Below are 11,430 nucleotides of genomic sequence, written 5' to 3' on the forward strand. Positions count from 1 at the left end.
TTGCTAAATTATGAATGGCAATGCAAGAGTCAAAGTTTAAAATAAATTAAAACAAAATACTGCCACAGATTTTATTTTTAAATTCTGTGTGTGTGTGTGTGTGTGTGTGTGTGTGTGTGTGTGTACATGCACACACACAAAGTGTTGGATCTCCTTGAAGCTTCAGTCACAGGCGTGAGCCACCCTATGTGGGTACCGGGGACCCAAATTCAGGTTCTCTGAAAAAGTAGTATATGCTCTTTAGTGCTGACCCATCTTTGCTGCCCCCTACGGCAACTAAAATTTTGGTTTTAGTTGAGTTTATCTGTAGGGCAGGTAAAGAACTGACAAAGGTGTGTGGGTGAGTGGCGCTTTATTGAGGCAGGCTGACATATTGCTGAGTTGGGAGTCCTTACAAGGACTCTGTTAAGCATTTTATAAGACTGCTGGGTCCTCTCATCTTAACATTTTGCCTAGGCATTTGTCTTTCCAACCTTTCTCATAAGAAAGGAGACAACCTTGGCAGAAGGCTGTTTCTGCTTTCTCGACCTGCCTATATATTTTTCTAAATTTCCCTCAGCACGTGTTTTTAAAATGCTGCTTTCCACGTGTAGAAAGCAGAAAATGAGTCACGTGTAATGTCAGTGGCTTGTTCAAGAACTCTAAGCATTAAGGGGTAGAATTCTGGGTCTTTCCAGTTTGATGATTTTAAATGGTTTGAGACTCTGGAGAGAGGAGGAGAGAGAATTTTAAGAAGTCTCATAGCCAGATTCTGAGACGCTGCTGCTAAAAGATCGCAGGAAGTGACACGACTCCTGTAGCTGACGAACAAGTCTCCTGGTCTCCACTTAGGGAAACGAGGGGTCTATCAAGAATGCTTGTTGGCTGGTGAGATGGCCAAGCCGGAGTTTGACCCCAGAACTCACATTGTGGAAAGAAAGCACTGACTCTTACAACTTGTCTTCTTAACTTCTACATGTGCAGTTTGGTTGGTATTGAATGCATTCACGGGCACGCACGCATACACACACACACACACACACACACACACACACACACACACACACACGGAAAGGGAGGGGGAACTGCAAGCCCTGGCTATCCCGGAAATTGCTGTGTAGGCCAGGCTGGCCTCAAACTCAAGAGATCTGCCTATTTCTGTCTTTTGCTGAGATTGGAGGCTCGGTCACCATGCTGTGCTACAAATCTTTTATCACTAAGACTTTCCCTTTAACTGTGAGGTGCTTGCCCATGATGCTTTAAGACATTAACTTGTTACTGAAAATTGCACAATAATCAACATGCTTGAGTTAGGCTGACATCTTTAGTCTGTTTATTAGCCCCTTAGGGGTGACTCTGTGTCAATTAAACATGTGGGTGATTGGAACAGGCTGTCTCCAAGCAGGGACCTAACCTTGAGTGAGGAAAGAAGCCTTGTTTAGATCTTAGTGGATAATGTCTTAGGGTCTTCATTGTTGTGAAGAGACACCATGACCAAGGCAACTCTTAGAAAGGACGACATTTAATTGGAGGTGGTTTACAATCTTTTGAGGTTCAGTCCGTTATCATCATGGTGGGAGCATGGCAGCATCCAGGCAGACATGGCGCTGGAGGATCTGAGAGTTCTACATTTTGATTTGAAGACTGCTGGACTCAGCATCCTCAGAAGCTAGGGGGAGGGTCTCAACGCCCAACCCCACAGTGACACACTTCCTCCAACAAGGCCTCACCTCCTAACAATTCCACTCCCTGGGCCAACCATATTCAAATCACCATAGATGTTCTGGTGGGGATAGGGATAGGATTAGTCAATTCCAAGATCTCTTTTACTCCATCACTGATCCAAGCCCCAACTCCTTTCTGATGGGTTCTAGGCAAGTGTTTTATTGCTGAGTTCCACCTCCAGCTCCACACTGGGGTATTCTAGGCAGGGGCTCTACCCCTGAGCCACGCCCCCAGCCCTCACTAGTGGATTACAGATGCTGTTCAACCATCAAGCTTCCTCCCAGCCTTCCTTTGTTTAATTTATTATGCTGCATTTCAGTGGTTCTCAGCCTTCCTAATGTCATAACCTTTTAATAAAGTTCCTCACATCGTGGTGACCCCCAGTGATAAAGCATTTTCATTGCTACTTCATAACTATAATTTTTCTACTGTAATAAATCATAATGTAAATATTTTTGAAAATAGAGGTTTGTCAAAGGGGTCAGGACCCACGTGTTGAGAACCGATGCTCTATTCCTAATTTATGGTAGAATTTTTAGTTGAGAAGATTGTTGTAGTTAGGGTTTTTACTGCTGCGACAAAACACCATGACCCAAAGCAAATTGTGATGGAAAGGGTTTATTGTGTCTATATTTCCACGCTGTAGTCCATCACTGAAGGAAGCCAGGGCAGGAACTCAAACAGGGCAGGAACCTGGAGGCAGGAGCTGATACAAGGACCATGGAGGGGTGCTGCTCACTGGTTTGCTCCTCATGATTTGTTCAGCCTGCTCTCTTTTTTCTTTTCCATTTCTTTTACCTTTCTCTTGTTCTTTTCCTTCCTTCCTTCCTTCCTTCCTTCCTTCCTTCCTTCCTTTCTTCCTTCCTTCCTTCCTTCCTTTCAATTTTTTTTGAGGGGTGTGTTTCAAGCCAGGGTTTCTCTGTGTAGCCATAGCTGCCTTGGAACTCACTCTACAGACCAGGCTGGCCTCAAACTCAAAGGTCTGTCTGCCTCTGCCTCCCAAGTGCTGAGAGTAAAGGCGTGCACTTACAACCAGATCTTATGGAGGCATTTTCTCAACTGCGGTTCCCTCCTTTCAGGTAACTGTAGCTTGTGTCAAGTTGACATAAGACTAGCCAGCACAGCGATGTTCACGGTTTAAGTGCTGTTAGGAGATTGGCAAATCTTCTAATCTAAGGCCTTTTAGCAAATTTCTCTCTGCCTTTCCTGTCCACTGGCCTCCTTGGTTTGCAGTGTACTCAGTTCTCTTCAGGTTGGCCTCACTGAAGCTGGTGATTTCTACTGTAATTTCCTTACTTCAGCTCATAGAGTGTCAGTCACTCCAGTTCATGTTTCTGCAGGGAGAGACCCAGAAAATAAAACCATTTCTCAAACTGGGCATGGTGGCACATGGTTGTCATCCCAGCACTTAGAGGTAGGAGGATCAGATATTCAGCCAGGCCTGGAACATGCCTTTGATCCTAGCAACATGGGGGACAGAAACAGGCAGTTTTCTGAAGAGGAAACTTCTGGATATGTCAGGTGATACAGACTCACGTGGTTTTTGGTGAGGCAAGACCCATGGGAACACATGTGATGTTCAGAGAGAGTATGAACAAGACTCAATGGACAGTGATGTCGTGCTTCCAAAGCTAGCTTTGCAATGCTTCCTTGGTCTTGAGTTTTCATCTTTGCTGATCTTCATTTCCTTGAAAGAGGCAGAGAACACCTGGCATCCTGGCTGGTCCTGGTCGCTCCCGCTGACATGTGCTGATTCAGCAGAGGCCTGGCGGTTTCTGCTGGATCATGACACCACTGTTGATTCATGTTTGCTATCCCAACACTACTAAACTGAACTGGTGGTGTTCTGACAAACAGAGATTGGAATCGCCACAAAGAACTACTTCTAAGCAGGCCCACATCCCCTTGTCCTGTTTACCATCTTCTCTCTCCTATCTTTTGACAGTGGGCTAGAAGAAGGAGTCGAAGCATTTGAGAACCCTCATTAAAAGTAGGTTTTAAAAAATCTAAGCCTACAGTTCTCTGTAAGTTTGAGACCAGTATGCTTTGCATAGTAAGTTCCAGGCCATGCAGACTATGTAACCAGATCCTGTCTCAAAATAAGAATAATACAGAATAATAATAAGAAGCCACAGCACAGCACCAGAAGTTTTTCCGGCACATTTCTCTCTATGGAGTCCCAACAAATACAGCTCAGCCACACAATGTAAGGCAGACCAATACATGCCTGTTGTTAGCGAAGAACCCTTTATCACGTGTCCTTTCACATGCTTGCTTAAGCAGAACATCCTCTCTCCTGTATCTGCTTCAGCTAAACATTCCTTCATGAGCCGGCCTTAGCCTCTCACCTGTGTCCACTTCAGTGAAATGTTCACCTGTTTTCCCCTGCAAAACGTCATTCAACACAACTGACTTTCCAAGAACCCTCCACAGTCATTTGACCCTGGAGCTCTCTGATTTGGCTAGAATGGCAGCCTCTGAGCCCAGGGACTCAGTGTCCTGGCCTCTTTAGTTTTGGGCAAGCTGTGAATTCACAGATTTTTTTTTCCTCCCTAATACAAGTTCTAAGGGTCTGAAGTCAGGCCCTCATGCTTGTGAAGCCAACTAATTTCCCACTGAGGCAGCTTCCTGCTGCACCTTACCTATGCTGGCACATGTTTAGAATCACAAATACCCAAGTTCCAATCCCTCAGCTGCACTATGAATGTGAGGCTAGGCTGGGCTACTTGAGAGTCTGTTTGTCCTCTCCCCCTACATTACAACAACAAAAACAAAAACAAAGCAACGCAAAGCAAAACAAAATAAAACAAAAAACCAAAAAAGAAAAAACCCAACCTTTTCTGCCTTACTGATTGTTTCCTCTGTTTATATTATTATTAGTTTATTAAAATTACTTTTCATTAGCTTACAAAGACTTAGGTTTTGTCATTTCCCACTTCCCAATGGTGGGTCAGGGCTCCTTAATTCCCACAACATCACCAGCATTTGTTATCGTTGTGGTTTTTTGTCATAACTATTTGACTGGGGTCAGATGGAATCTTAATGTGATTTATATTTGCATTTCCCAGATGGCTAAGGATGTTGAACATTAAAAAAATATTTTCAGTCATTTGTGTATCTCCATTTCAGAACTGTCTGTTCTTTTCAGTGGCTCATTTATTGATGAATAGTATTGTGGTTGTGTTGTTTAATTTTTGGAGTTCTGGCTCACACCTTTAATCCCAGCACTCAGGAGAGGCAGGTGGATCTCTATGAGTTTGAGGTCAGCCTGGTCTATGGAGGGAGTTCCAGGACAGCCAAAGCTACACAGAAAAGTCCTGTCTCAAAAAAATAAAATCAATTACAGTTCTTATATATTCATCAGTGCCTGCTCTACACACACACACCACACAAACATGTTTATTTTTTTTTTTCAGTCTGGGTTTCTCTGTGTAGCCCTGGCTGTCCTGAAACTCCCTCTGTAGAACAAGCAGGCCTCAAACTCAAGGATTGGCCTGTCTCTGCCTCCCAGTGCTGAGATTAAAGGTGTGAGCCAAGGTGTGAGCCACCATGCCAGGCTATATTTATTTATTATTATTAATATTAAACATAAACATTAACATATATTCTTGTGTCTGTGAAACATTTGACTACATCCCCTGATGGTTCAGTATGTTTGCTTTCAAATGAGTGGAGCAAAAATTATTGATTTCATTTCTGATGCTTTTTGTGGTGCTAAGGATTCAAGTAAGGGCCTTGTGCTTTACCCCTAAGCTACACCCACAGGCTTTTTGAAACATTTTTATTTGAGACAGGGTAAGCCTAAAGTAGCCTAGGCTGGCTGCTAACTCACCATATAGCCAAGACTCTGCAGGGAGGAGACTGTCCAAGGAACAGTGAGTGACAAAGCCATCTACAACCCCCGGAGAAGCTCTAGGGGCAACGAAGCCTGAGGACTCCATCATCTTCTTCAGAACCATGAGAGAATCCTTTCTGCTGAGGAAGCCTCCCAATCTGTGGGGCTGCAGTACAGCAGACGGGGCAGACAAACACAGCCTCCAAGGCTGTAATTTCAGACACTAATTTAACCTGGATGGGATACTATGATTTGACACAGGGACTGTGGGAGTAGGTCCAGCTCTGTCCACATCACACCTAAATCACAGCCTAGTCTGGCACATGGACGTAAGTATCCCAGGCCTTGGCTGCATCTCAGCTGATGCTTCTGGGTTTCCCTTTGCAGTGTCCTGCAGTCTCTGAGGGCTCTTTGCTGCTGTGGGTCCTGGGAATCGTTTTGTGTGTGCCAGGAAAGTGCTCTTGTGCAAAGCCACACCTCCAGCCTTTGTTTCTTGTACTTCACTGGAGAATGAGTCTGAGGACAGACAGTGACCTGCAGAGACCTCAGACTTTCTGAGAAAGAACATAGTGTGGAGCCTTGGGGCCTTGGGTGGGTTAACCCTGAGGGATGTGCTGAGGAGGAGGACAGAAAGAGACAAGAAACAGCAAGAATCAGGGATGGCAGGAGAGAGAGAGGTGCTCTCTGGCATGAATGTATTTTTTTCCCAGTAGGCACGGAGCAGAGGTGGGGGAAGGCAGGAGGATCAGAAGTTCAAAGTCATCCTTGGCTATATAGCTTGTTTGAGATAGAGATTGAGAGAGAGAGAGAGAGAGAGAGAGAGAGAGAGAGAGAGAGAGAGAGAGAGAGCACAATGCTGAGGTTGAAGGATGATGGGGCACAGGAGTAACTACTAGTCACAGAAGTCCAGTCATGGAGCCAGCTGGCATGCCTGTCATAAGAGGAACGGATAAGGAAAATGTGCAATATTTACATCATGAGATTTTTTTTCAGGCACAGGACAAAAAGAAACCATGCCATTTTGAGAAGAAGGGTGGAATGTGAGAAGCTCAAGAAAGTAAACATGATGTAATTCCCAGCTACATTGCAGGCTGGAGAGATGGCTTGCCGGTGAAGAGTGCTTCCTGGTAACAAACCCCTGCTTCTGATCTATCAGAAACTGGTTCATATAGTAAACTCCTTTACCAGGTGTGGTGGCTCACACTTGTAATCCCAGCACTTGCCAGGCTGAGGCAGGAGATTTGATTGCAAGTTAGAGGCCAGCCTAAACTATATAGTGAGTTCTAGATTAGCCTGAGCTGGTGTGTGAGATCCTGACTTGGGGAAAAAAAATCTGTTTTAAAATAAACAAGTTGTGGGTCTGGAAAGATGGTTTAGTGGTTAAGAGCACGGGCTGCTCTTCCAATGGTCAAGGTTCAGTTCCCAGCACCCGCATGGCTGCTCACAACTCTCTTAACTCCTGTTTCAGACATACATACAAGCAAAACACAATTGCACATAAAATAAAAATAAATTATAAAATAAAAAAGTAAAAAGTCAAGTTAAGCACTGTCTTTCTTTGTTGAAGCAAACCCAGGAAGTTCTTAAAATAGTAATTCCTGAAATTCAGCAAAAACCCAAACTGTTTTATTTTAAGGTGAACCACTTAGAACGACGGCCAAGGCAAAAATAGAATTTGCCAGCCACCCAGACGTTCCTCCCTGTTAGCTCACCCAGCCTCAACTCTTCTTTCAACATAAGTAGGGACTGACTTCTCTCACAATATCCTTAGATTCCTCTCCTCCCATGCATTTGTGCAAGGGAAGGAACTCAAGGCCTTGTTCATGCCACGGCCCCAGCCCCTCACTGGGGGATTCTAGGCAGGGGCTCTACCACTGAGCCATGCTCCCAGCCTCTCACTGGGGGATTCTATCTAGGGGCTTTACCACTGAGGCAGACCCATAGTCCTCACTGGTGAATTATAAGCTTCTGCTCCAATTCTGAACCCTGCCTTCCAACCACAGTGTTTCTTTCTCTCTGTGGATGCAGGGAGGAAGGGATGAAGAGTGCTTCCTCGTGGCTTGCTAGCAATGTCACCCAGCGTTAAGACATTTTCTGGGCTTAGGTGATAAGACAAATGGAAGCCCAGGGAAATCTTTACTGTCTGTCCTTCCTTCTCCTTCCTTTTTTCCTTTTGAGGCTGTGCCTCACTCCCTGGATGTCCTGGAACTCACTTTGTAGACCAGGCTGGACTCAAACTCTGGGCTGTGCCTGCCTCTGTCTCCTGATTGCTGGAATAAAGGGCGTGCTTATTTTTCATAGGTTTCTTCATGTTTCTATGTATTTTTACTTTAAATTTGTTTTTTATATTGTTGTTAGTATTCTTTGAAGTTTTTAGAGATGATGTCTACTTAGCCCAGGCTAGCCTCAAACTCCTGATTCTCTTGCCTCATTCTTCTGAGTACTGAGACTACAGGTGGGTGTGTTCTGGCTCCTCTCTTTAGAAACAAGTATATGTATGTGTGTGCATGTGCGCGTGTATACGCGTGAACACGCTTCCATTCCATATCCCTCATCTCATGTGTGGAGATCAGAGGACAACTTCCTGGGTTGTACTTTCTCCTCCTCCATGTGGTACTAGGGATGGAATTTAGGCTGTCAGGCTTGGCTGCGGCACCTTTATCTACTTTAGCCGTCTTACTTCCTGTTTATATTGCTTTAATCCTGGCAGAGCTGCCTTGTTTGTTGGTTTCTAATTTGTTTCATTTTCCCTCGATATACCTGTTGAACTTACAAAGGAACTTCCTAGCAGAGTTCTCTCTCTCTTCTTAGAAACAATGAAAAACAACAAAACCTTGATCATCCCTAACCCTTGCTTCTTCCTTCTCTCTCCCGGGTGGGGGGGAGGGGAGCAGGAGGCAAACAAACACCAACCTTGACAATCTCCCCCTCATCTTCCTTTTCTCCCCTCACCTCTGTCTTTCTGCTTGATGATATGGGTTGTGGACAACTGACAATAAACCCTTCTCATTGCTTTTATCCTTGGACTCCTGTTGCCACCTGGTGGCCGTCATATGCAACAGCAGCTTTCTAGATTTGAAAAGGAAAAAAATCTCATTGCTCTAAGCAGTAAACATTTATCTCATCCATTTTAAGTGGGTCAAGTATTCAGGAGTAGTTTATCTGGTTGGGTCTGTTTCAAAGACGTGGTCCAGATCTCCAGCCTTCAGAGAGTTTGACTGCTTCTAAAGGATCGCATAGGAGGGTCTCATTCCCACACCTGGATGACAGTGCTGGCTCTTGGCCAGAGGCCAAGTTCTGCCCAGTGAAGCCCTCTCCTTAGCAGCCCAGGGATGTGTCTGATTTCCCCAGACCAAGTGAACCTCCACAAAGTAAGGAGAAAGCAGATTCATCCATTCAAGATATAAAATGTTTAATTAATTAATTGTTTTGGTTTCTCGAGACAGAATTTCTCTGTGTAGCCCAGGCTATCCTGGAACTCACTCTGTAGATCAGGCTGGCCTCAAACTCAGAAATCTGCCTGCCTCTGCCTGGGATTAAAAGCGTGCACCACCATTGCCCGGCGAAATGTTTAATTTAAAAAAGCTCACTGCGTGTAGTATGTTTTACTTTCTTTTTTTTTTTTTTTTTAAAGATTTATTTATTTACTGTATGTGAGTACACTGTTCCTCTCTTCAGACACACCAGAAGAGGGCATCAGATCCCATTACAGATGGTTGTGAACCACCATGTGGTTGCTGGGAATTGAACTCAGGACCTCTGGAAGAGCAGTCAGTGCTCTTAACCTCTGAGCCATTTCTCCAGCTCTATGTTTTACTTTCATTAAACATACAAAGAAGTTTCTATAACATCCCAGGACAAACTGGTCAAATCTGGCGATCTAATCAGGGACCTCCCTTCAGAGACCAGCAGCATGGGAGCAGAGTGCCCAGGCCCACTGTACAGCCTGTGGCTTGTGTCACCTTGTAGATGGTTCTTCTTCTCCACCATGAGGTATCTCTAAGGTGGTGGTGTTAGGGTGGGGAAATCCTCTAGTCCAGGTTTTTAGGAAATTTAATTTTTACACCATTTTTATTTTTATTTGTGTTAGCTCCCACACCCCTCCATGTGAGCACTAGCCATGTAAGCAGGGGTATACTTGGAAGCCCAGAGAGTGCCGGGCGCCCTGGAGCTGGAGTTACAGGTAAATGGTGTAAGTTACCCAACATAGGTCTTGGGATTTGAATTGGGATCCTGTAAGTTCTGCCAGAAGATCAGCAAGTGCTTCCAGCTGCTGAGCCGTCTCTCTTGCCCGGATAATGTCATTATTGAAAAGTTGCAGGGTTGCTATTCAAGGGAACACTGAAGTGGATTGTCTTTTAAAAACAGGTTTGTTATGCAGGGGAGTGATGATGCAATGTCTTTAATCCCAGTACTTGGGAGGCACAGGAAGTTTGGTCTGTGTGAGTTCAAAGTGAGCCTGGTCTACAAAGTGAGGTCCAGGATAGCCAGGGCTACACAGAGAAACTCTTATCTCTAAAAACAACCAAAAAAGTTTATTAGAAGGGTTATTAAATCCATGGATAGACTAGAGCATGGCAGAGGCTGCAGGAGAATCAGGCCCACTGGGCAGATTGAAGGAAGCTTCGTTGTTTTGTTTCTTTGGTTGATTTTTTTTTCAATACAGGGTTTCTCTGTGTAGCCCTGGCTGTTGAAACACTCTGTAGATCAGGCTGGTCTCGAACTCAAAGATCAGCATGATGCTGCCTCCCAAGTGCAGGGATTAAGGTGTGTGTGTGTGTGAGTGTGTGTGTGTGTCACTACTGCCCAGCACTGCGACGGTCCCTTCTTATATCTATTACAGGGAGATGTCCTATGTCATGTGATTGTCAGGTAATCTACAATGTGTGCTTGTAGTTGGGTTTCTGCTTCCTTGACACCAGGGGGGAAGAAGGGAGTCTGCTATCCTGGGGCCCAGATTGAGAATGAGCTGAATTTTAGGGAAGGAGTCTAGGAAAACAAACTCGTGGAGGAGAGACGTGACATGGCTTTGTCAAGTGGAATGAGGGACTCCATTTTGGTCTGTTGAGCCTCATGCCTTGATCATTACAAAATGAGCTATTTTTAATATAAATGTATTTCTATTAAAATGTGAAGTAATCTGGTGGCTGTACTTCTTTACCTTTGGTAGCCCCAACAACCACACAGAGAAATCAGGCTGCATCTCAACACTGGGCAGTTATTGATCTATTTATCCTAATCTGGCTAACTCCCTGCTTCATCCCATCATACTTGCATATTATTATCGATCTGGCTCTTTGGAATTCAGATGTTTTTCTCTCATGGCATCTTTTCAGACCCTCTCCTCCTGGCAATCTTAAACTCTCTCCCTCTCTCACTCCTTCACCTGACTGGTGGACATCCTGCCCTCTTCTCTCTTCCGCCCAGCCTTTGGGTGAGCAGCATTTACTGACAGGGCAGAGAATAAATAGTAAGAATTGTTTATAGAACTTGAGACAGGAGATTTCTTTTTTTCTAAGTATTACAATGTCATGTTTGGGTTGAAACAAGATGTGGGGGCAGAGAAACCAGCATTTGAAACCCCAAGGATAACCTTTACACAGGGCACAAATACATTATGGCTACAGTTCATCTCCAGCTCAGGTTTAGTGGGAATCAGACTTCCCTGAGCTCCTTACTGCAGCAGCCCAAGCACTTGTGGCCACAGCACTGTTTATGTAGCAGTTTACAGATGCACGGTTTCTCCACAGACTTTGCTCTGCAGACACCCTGTGATCCAGCCAAGTGTGTGAAATCTGAGCGCTAAAGAGAGGGTTCTTCATCAGGCGCCATGAGCGGACTAGGGAACACCCACACTGCTGCTGTTGTAACTGGACGCGTTCTACAGCTTC

The sequence above is a fragment of the Arvicanthis niloticus genome, chromosome 1, assembly GCF_011762505.2.
Source record: "Arvicanthis niloticus isolate mArvNil1 chromosome 1, mArvNil1.pat.X, whole genome shotgun sequence".
Classification (NCBI taxonomy): Eukaryota; Metazoa; Chordata; class Mammalia; order Rodentia; family Muridae; genus Arvicanthis; species Arvicanthis niloticus.